At 29.7% G+C, this 9,208-nt stretch overlaps 1 long non-coding RNA gene across 19 annotated transcripts; it reads right to left on the reverse strand.

The window, feature by feature from the left end:
* Positions 1-1,483: 1,483 nt before the first annotated feature.
* LOC141667890 (uncharacterized) lies at positions 1,484-5,639 on the reverse strand. 19 transcript variants are annotated; one of them, XR_012552822.1, is made up of 7 exons: positions 5,474-5,639; positions 4,836-4,950; positions 4,498-4,574; positions 4,309-4,352; positions 2,914-3,949; positions 2,152-2,247; positions 1,484-1,789 (listed from the first exon to the last, which is right to left on the reverse strand). It is a non-coding gene; the product is annotated as an uncharacterized LOC141667890 (long non-coding RNA). The 19 variants fall into 19 exon arrangements; XR_012552817.1 differs by having other exon boundaries at positions 4,309-4,583; XR_012552825.1 differs by lacking the exon at positions 4,836-4,950 and having other exon boundaries at positions 5,474-5,638.
* Between the last annotated feature and the right edge of the window lie 3,569 nt (positions 5,640-9,208).

The following is a 9,208-nucleotide window of genomic DNA, read 5'->3' on the forward strand; positions in this document are numbered from 1 at the left end:
TTTGGGGTCCACAACACACACACACATATTATATAAACCTTTTTATGAAAATAATTTATATGCAATGACCCTACTTACCATAACCACGGATCACAACAGTTTAAAGTATGCCGACAAGCCACAACCTTATTTATATTACAATATACCAAATCCTAATTTATCTATCTTAAAACTTAAAATAAAACAGACTTACAAACTTTAAATACAAACTAAGACAAACATCCTCTTCTAGCTTATTTCATTTCAACCAGGAAACCTAGCTCGCACACTTTTCTGGGGATCCTCGCTACAACAAATTTCCTTTTTAACTGGAAAAGAACATAAACAGATTAGCAAGAGTGAGCTAACTAGCTTAGGAAGTCGTAATGACCACACTGAGATTAAACAATGAACAATTAAAATGATATAAGAATCAAGTTTCTTAACAAGAACTATATAGAATATTAGCAACATAACAAGGAAGAACAGAACCACTTGATGTATAAAAAGGAAGATCAGAAATACTTACCTTATCTCAATTCACTTTCACTTTACTTGAATTCGTCTATTGATTCTCACTCACTGATCTTTTACTTCCCCTTTCTACATCTCGCTTCCTCTGTTAAACATCACATACATTTATCAATACTTATTATCATCTCGTTCTATTCATTAAAAGCTTCTATCTAACCTTCATTTCACCCAAATCCGACGTACGGATTGAAAGTTACGAAAAACCCGTTAAACAATGCACATACAGGCATATTATACATCAATCCGATCACATATAGCACATAGCATATAAGATATTCGATCATAATAATTTTTCAAAGAAGATTCGGGGTTAAAATGATTTTCCTGGTATGTAATAAAAAATTTTGAACATTTTTCGGAATTAAAATGGGTCAACGAATCATTTTATAATTAAATAACAAGGTTCGAACATCCGAATCTGACTGTAAAATCATTAAATAATAATTATGGAGCTTTGAAAATAATTTAAAATAATATTTTAAAGCTCGAAACAATTTTTCAAAATTTTTTAAATCTAAAGAAATATTTAAATACAATTATATAATCAATTAAAATTAATTAATAACTAATTAAATTAATTAATCAATTAACACTACACCATAAGTGGGCTACTGTAATGCCTAAATGGTGTTACAATAAACCAAAAAAAACATTACATTAGGTCTATTGTAACACCAGGGGGCGTTACGTATACGAGCATTACAATAGACACTATAATATAACACTTCAGTGATCTATTGTAACTGAGAAGAAAATGTTACAATAGGATACGACTGTAACACTAAAAGGCCCAAATGTAACACAAAACGAGTGATACAATAGCTTGATCAAGATTGCATAAGTGGGATCCACCTGTGGGCCCATATAGCATATTGTAACAGTATATTTTAACTATTGCAACACCATTTTTTGTAATTGAGCAATACTAGTATTTGTAATTTAATACCATATTTTAACGTACAATACAGTAGGACAGACAATATAAGGATTAATTTTAAATATTTTGAAATACATATTTTTTTAAACAACATTCCCAAGACCAGTGTAACATCAAAAAAGCAATACATAACAGTCTCATCTCCAAACCAAGTGTAAATGATAACTCTACTAGATTAATTAAAGTACATTGACAACCATAACTTTGAGTGATGTACCAATGTAAAACAATATACAATATCTAAGAAGTTGGCCGCCATGAGTGACACAGGGTTAGTGCCGTCTCGATCACTTGAATTGGATAAAGAGTAATCCATATGAGGTGCGTTTTTTGAGGTACCTACAAGATGTGATAAACGATTAAAAAAATATAAAAATCTCGGATCAAAATTTATAGACACTAGGAGATTACACAGTTCTCGACCAAGTGGAGAATAATATTAAAGTAAATGCAAAAAAATAAAAGAATTATGTAAATTACTCCTGTACTTGTTGACTTTCTTAGAAGAAATGACATTGCTACCAACATCAACCATATAAGAAAACAGTTAACTTATTATCAAGTGGATAAAAGGATACACTTCTAACACTTCCAGTTCTTCTACGTGACTTCTGATCAGAAATCTATAACCAAAAGTCAAAAAAGATGAGAAGTATTTATGGTCAACCAATGTCATAGCGCGTAATAGATTTTGTTATTACCTTGCTGTATACCAGAAGTCCATGATCTTCCTCTAACCAATAACCAACTAATTTTACAAGTTTAGGATGCATCTACCCAAGATAGTTGATTTCCGCCTGCTAGTCGAATGATATAACAACATATTACAACTGTTTCTACAAGCACTAGATAAAAGAAGTTCTACTTTAACAGTTCTTATTTACCAACCATTCCTTGTGCCCCTAGAGCCCATCTTGATTAAGCCTTATTCATTTATTATATTACAATTTAAAAAAAGATACACACAAACATATTGGTCCATCCTAACAACATCGAAATATTTAAATTAAATAAAAAAATCAAGATCTAAACAATTAAATCGAAAAATAATAAGAAAAAAATGTTAAAAAAAATTAAATGGGGCAGAGTGGATAACATACTTTGCAGGACAAATTCACGCCTAAATAAATAATATTTAATATCTCATACCTATCAATTTTTCTTAAAGTTTAACAGGATAAGTTACTGTTTCCCGGTCAACAAGTTTATTTCATTTATCATATTTTTTCATAAAAATACAAATTGGTGCTAGCCAAAATTTGAAGCTAATTGATTCCTAGGAAATAGTAATTGGTAATTTATGCAAGACTGATTTAATTGCACCAACATGAAATCAACACCAGTATAGTGATAAGGATGGAGGTATGCCCTTTTAACAACTAGGCAAATTTACAATGAAACCAATGCATAATGCATATGCTGATATAATAATGCAAGGAGAGAAAGGTATAGGACTTAAGTACCTTCCAGTCAGGAACAAAACCATCACACTAAACATATAGCTTGTTTGTAAGCTTACACTTCAAGCCTTCGATATCTGCCAGAGATGAAGTAGTAAAATAACTTTTGAGGTTGTAAATGCCAAACACGAATTAAGTTAAAAATGCACACAGACTATTAGTTATAAAGATAAATTTTAGTAACTTGCAATAGTAGGAAGTTGATCTCTACAACAAGCTTAAAAATAGTGGCACGTACAATGCAATCAAATTAAATCGAAAAGCCCAAATGTAAGCAGGGTTATTAATTCACTAAGTACAATCATTTTTTTGAATTAAAAATCGAATATGTATGCTATATATTACCAAATTAATACATGAAAATATATTACACAAAACTAATCAAGTTTCCCAATCACGCCCAGATTCAAAATGATAAATAATAATTAAAACAATTAAGAGAGTAAACATCACAAGTGTGTAGAATTTAGGCTTTAAGCATTCTGTAACTTCCCTGTTTGGCAGAGCAACTTGGAACGGTATTGGATACAGCTATAATGACTCTGATTTACCAAGCATCACATCCTTGTAAGCACTTGCCTATAATCTAAGTAATTTATAAATAATTGAATCTCATCTGCATACTAAATTCATAATTCAACTTGTATTCAGGATCTTGTCCTCAAGCGGCTTAAATGGGAAAATTGTGTCTTCTATAGCCAACCTCACAATGATAAGAACTCTGTAATGCTACCATTAGAATATCATTTTCTGGCATGAAAATCAATGACAATGGTAAAAGAATAAATTCTGATTTTTACATCAAAAAGAAGTTGTAAAAACAAGTACCTATGGCTTGAATTCCGTTCAACGGTGCTCAGAAAATCTGCTAGAAAACAACAGTAAAAGGTGCAGAAAAACCAATAGAAAATCTGCTGGAAAATGGCCATAAAACCTGCTGAATTTTTTTGAAAAATCTACTGAAATGCACTCAAAATCTAACTTGAATCAGCCCTTGAATCAGTTCTAAAATTCATCAAGAAAAGCTGTAAAAGAGCACCTGTAAAAAAGCTCCAATTACTCAGAAAATCTGTTGGAAAATGCTACCTTATATGCTGAATTTTGATGCAAAGAAGGCCATGATGTGCAACATTAAAATACCTATTATAAGGATCTTTATTGTGAAAACAAGTTACCATAGTGGATCATAAGCTCTGCACATTTATTGTGAAATCTCTGAACACAATTACTCAAAGGTACAAGTTGTATACAATAGTGCAGTCATCAAATTCAGAAAACTAGTATTAGTATTACATTTTCTGTAAACTAGTATTAGTATTACTAGTGGCAGTATAGTGAAACAACTTCCACCATCATCAAAACATATGCAATCCTATAAAGTACATATATGAAAGTTACCTTGCATTTGCACTTCTCTGTATATCGATTTAATTCCGATCAAACTGTATTAACAAGTATATAGACACGCTTTAACTACTCGTAACAAAACCAAAAAATGAGAAAAAAAAGGATCTGAATAACTCAATTCGAATATTTGGACTAGTTACTACAAGAATCTAGGGCTTATTCGAAATATATACTTATTACCTTTTCAAACTTTTGGCCACTGATTGCCTCATCCTTTGTTATCTTCCTAAGCTCTTTCTCAAGCTCTCTCTGACTTCCTTTGGGAGCTGTTAAGCACATAAGATAAATGGTTTTTAAAAAAATGGATATATGATAAATCAACTATTCAAATAGATTAAGAGATAAAATTTCAAGTACTCGATGACCGACAAGTATGTATTTATATCTGTGCATGACAAATTCAGACCATGGAACCAACTTAATATATTAATACGGTCAATTGTCTATCTAATATTGTCATGCCATCTCATTAATTTTATAGCATGGTTAAAGACTATATTGAATTAATAAAATTTTACCTTAATAACCATTTAATAAAACCTTCAGACAATGATCTGCAAAGGTGAACCACTGTCCATATAATACATTTAGCCATGAATTACAAGTTGACTTCATCGTCCTCATGACCAAGGCCTCGTATCACAGAGCCAAACAACTCTTATCATAATAGCAACAAAAATATCACTCATTATCATTTAACAACTCTAATATTATCATGTCACTCATCTATTCATGATAGCCACGTAAAAATATATAAAATTATAATTGTAACAATAAAAATAAATTCTGAAGCAATTAAGTAGTAGCTCAATTCATAATCGTCGATATAACAATACAAACACTTAATCAAAAACCTCATTGTAAAGTGACGAACCTAGCAATTTAGACCAATAAACAACTAGACATACCAACAAAAAAATATCATAAATATTACTTATAATTAAAAACCTAATCGAGTTATAATGAGAAAAGTCCTAAATTGACCTTAATAGAATCTTTAAATTGGAAAGCCTAATTTTATAACCCTAATCTGTTAAGATATCAAACTGAAAAATATATTTCAAAATATGTAAAACAGAACCCAAATAAGATATCGGAGCCCCTTTGAAACCTTAATCGAATGCAAAATTATATAAATATAAAAATTATTAATCACCCTTAAACTGGAGCCATAGACATCAAATCTTCGATTTGTTTTTCAAATCTTCCTTAGATCTTGTTCTCAAGACAACGTTTGGAGAGAGAGAGATAGAGAATTTGAAAGAGAGGGTCGTCAGAAAGATAATGATTGTCTCAGTGTTTTGTTTGGGAGAAAGTATACCGGTGTCTTTTCATTTGGGGGGAAAACTACCGCCCTAAATTTTACTGAGTAAAGTGCAAAATATTTTAATATTTTATCATTATAATTTTAGTTTTTATTTAATTATTAAATTATTATTTATGAATTAATAAACTAAAAAAGAGACTTTTATATTTATGCATAATAAATTTTATAATTTTGTATTATATTATATAAACTGTGTAGCATTTAATAATCTTTTTTATTTCACTTTTTTAGTTTAATTTATGAAATTTATTTACAATATAAAGACAAATAACGTAACTTCTGTATTTATGTAAAATTTATTTTTATAAATTTGGTTATAATATATATTACAATGTTCATTCACTAATAAATAATATTTTCACTTTAATATTTTTAAAAATTAAAAAATAACTATTGTAACACCAGCTGCTGGTGTTACATGTTGTGCAACACCGGTATTTCTCTGCAACACTAGTTTTATAGCTATTGTAATACTAATCAAGAGGTGTTACAATAGGAAAAATATTTCTTAGCTAATGTAACGCTGTTTGTAACACTTGCATTACAGTAGCTCACGTATGGCGTAGTGTAATATTTAAATTAATTGGCTGATTAAATAATTAATTATCAACTCAAATTATTTAATTAAATAATTTAGATTTATTTTAAAATTAAAAATAATTTTTCATAATTAAATATTGATTTTTGGAATTTAAAATGAATTTTTAGAAATAAAATAGAATTTTAAATTATTTTTTAAATAAAAATCTGTAAAAACAAATTTCATAATTGAAATTAGGGATTTTGAAGATTAAAACCGGGTCAAACGGGTCAGCTAAACAGGTCACGAGTAACTCGTTCAACCTGCCGCCTTAAACCCATTATCCGGGGAACGGATTGTTTTCCGGCGAGCCGAATTCGTGGAAAATCCCGAATATTTTGATATGATTTCTTATATCAATTAATTCACCTATTAACCAGAAACACCGACGGCTCAACCACAACCATATACGAACTGTAGTTCGTTATCTCCGGCGAAACCGCCATTAAAGTCGGCCGGATTTCGAACTTTTCCCGTGACGCATTCCAGGAATCCAACGTAGCAACTAAATTCATGAATCAGTTCATTTTAATACGATCTATCGACTGGTATAACTGAATCATACCCAGATTTAGCGAACCAAAAGTTTCTAAATTCAATTAAGAATATTCAAAGTAATTATAAACCATAGTTTATAAAATCGAAGATTAAACCCCTTTTTCTATATGATATTGAACTCCAAATTTAACATATGATATACCAAAATGAATAGGGCAAATTATCTACAAGATACAATCATCAAATCATACAAACAACATCAAACTAAACATTTAATGTTTCAGTCATGGATTAATTTAATTTAAAATAAATAAATAGGACATTACCCTTAATTTATACACTGAAATTGATAATGGATTCTGAAAGTACTTTTTAAGAGCTTCGATTCTGTTATTTGCACGCTTGATTTTGATTTCGATAACGCCTTCGTTTTTAGGTTCGATTCTCAAGAACGCGACGAATATTCGAGTTTTCTCTGTAAATCAGATGTTTTAACTGTTTGTTTATGATTATATAAATAAAATAAAATAAGAAAAAAGGCTATTTATACTTATGAAATATTAATACCTGTCGGATCATATTGGATCCGAAAATAAATTCCTTAGCCGCTAAGTAACTGAAAAAATGATTTAATTTGATACCAGTTTTGCTTAATTATCAAAATCGGGCTTCTTATAAAACACTCTATGTGAAAATAATATAATAATATCCTGTCTCTCGAGAATACAGGTTTTATTTATCTATTCAAACGAGTATCGTATCGAAAATTTTGCGACGAGACTCGTACGGGTCAAACCGTACTGCAGATTGAAAAGTCAAAACACGAAAAATGTTGAAAATAATTATATTAGGTTAAGAAGGAGTTTTCTGAAGAGTTTCGGGTTGTAAAAACGCAAAAAGGTTGAAGTTGGATGATTCCCGATTTTAAAAAATAGTTTTATAGTTATTCTGAAAAATAATTATTAAGTCTATAAATCATATAACAATCCAAAAATTACCAGAAAAATATCACAATTATCTATAATTTATTCTGGACATATTAAAATTAAAATAATCAAATTCTATCACATATAAGCATATAAATATCAATACCAATCATTTGATAATTCACCAAAATTTACATAATAATTACATAATAATTATTTATTGATAAAATAATTACACGGTATATCCCGGATATTACATTTGAGCTTCGAGTTTTAATGGCTATTCTCGTAGCGGGGACTAGATGTTCTCGCAAGATGCCTACGTATCTTTGTGTAGTTGAGAATCATGCCAAAAAAGTAGTTCTAGGTTCCGGGGTAGATCCCTTTATAGAAATGTTGAGTGTAAGGTTAGACTAGGGTAAGGAAACTTGGCGGATAAGTCTCCCACTTAGATGGTAAGTATGATTCTCCTAGATGGTGGATTCTGGATCCTTACTAGGAGAGTTCATTTCCATGTTGGATTCGATGTAGGTGTCCTCGTGGATCTCATTCTCCATCCTGCTCGGCGGGCTTATTGTGTAGCTGATTATGGGTCGTGGGCTACACGACCCACTTTGGGTCGTGGCCGTCATAGTCTACTCAGATTATTAAAACTCATAATAGGGCATGACCGTGATGACCAACCTTGGGTCGTGGCGTCACAGGCTTCACGAGTCAACTTTGTCTTTACGGATTTTTTTCATCCATATCAAGTAATATCTTCAAATTTTTTTTATTAAGACAATTTTTTTAAAAAAAATAAATATTGTTATAACTAGTTTCAAAATTAATAATAATATTTTTGCCAATCCCTACTTTCATGTAAATAAAATGAAGATCTTTAACTTTTGCATGTAAATTTAGGAATTTACTTCGACCTTTATACCTTAATGGAATATAACTTTTTTTAATAGGGTCAAATTATTTTTTGTTTAAAGAGAAAAAAGAAAATATGAAAGAAGAGAAAAATTGTCATATTTATGAATACTTTCAACAACCAAATTCAATGTTATAACAAAAATCAATATTTAATTGTTATATTAAATTTTTAAAAGTCTATTAAATGTATTCGAGTAAATTAAAAAACTAGAATTTACATACCAAGGTAGAAGTGCATGAAAAAATTAAAATATAACTAACAGTTTTATTTAATACTCCCTCTGTCCCTTCCAATTGTTTACATCTCTGAGGAAGTGTCTGACACGCATTTTAAGGTGTATACAAAATAAAGTTATGTAACTTATTTTTACAATTTTCTTTTTCTGAATAAAAGTTAAATGTTTTAATTTTTATTCAGAAAAACAAAATTGTAAAAAAAAGTTACAGAACTATACGTAAAATGCACCTTAAAATGCGTGTCGGACACTCTCTAAAAATGTAAACAATTGAAAGAGAAGGAGGGAGTATTAATTAAAAATGTTGTAGGGAAAAAATTAAAAAATATATGCGCAAGGATTAATGATTTTGAAAATTGCAGTCTTGAATAATAATGAATTTTGATTTTAGTTAGCATTAAAAGTG

The sequence above is a fragment of the Apium graveolens genome, chromosome 6 (assembly GCF_009905375.1).
Source record: "Apium graveolens cultivar Ventura chromosome 6, ASM990537v1, whole genome shotgun sequence".
Classification (NCBI taxonomy): domain Eukaryota; kingdom Viridiplantae; phylum Streptophyta; class Magnoliopsida; order Apiales; family Apiaceae; genus Apium; species Apium graveolens.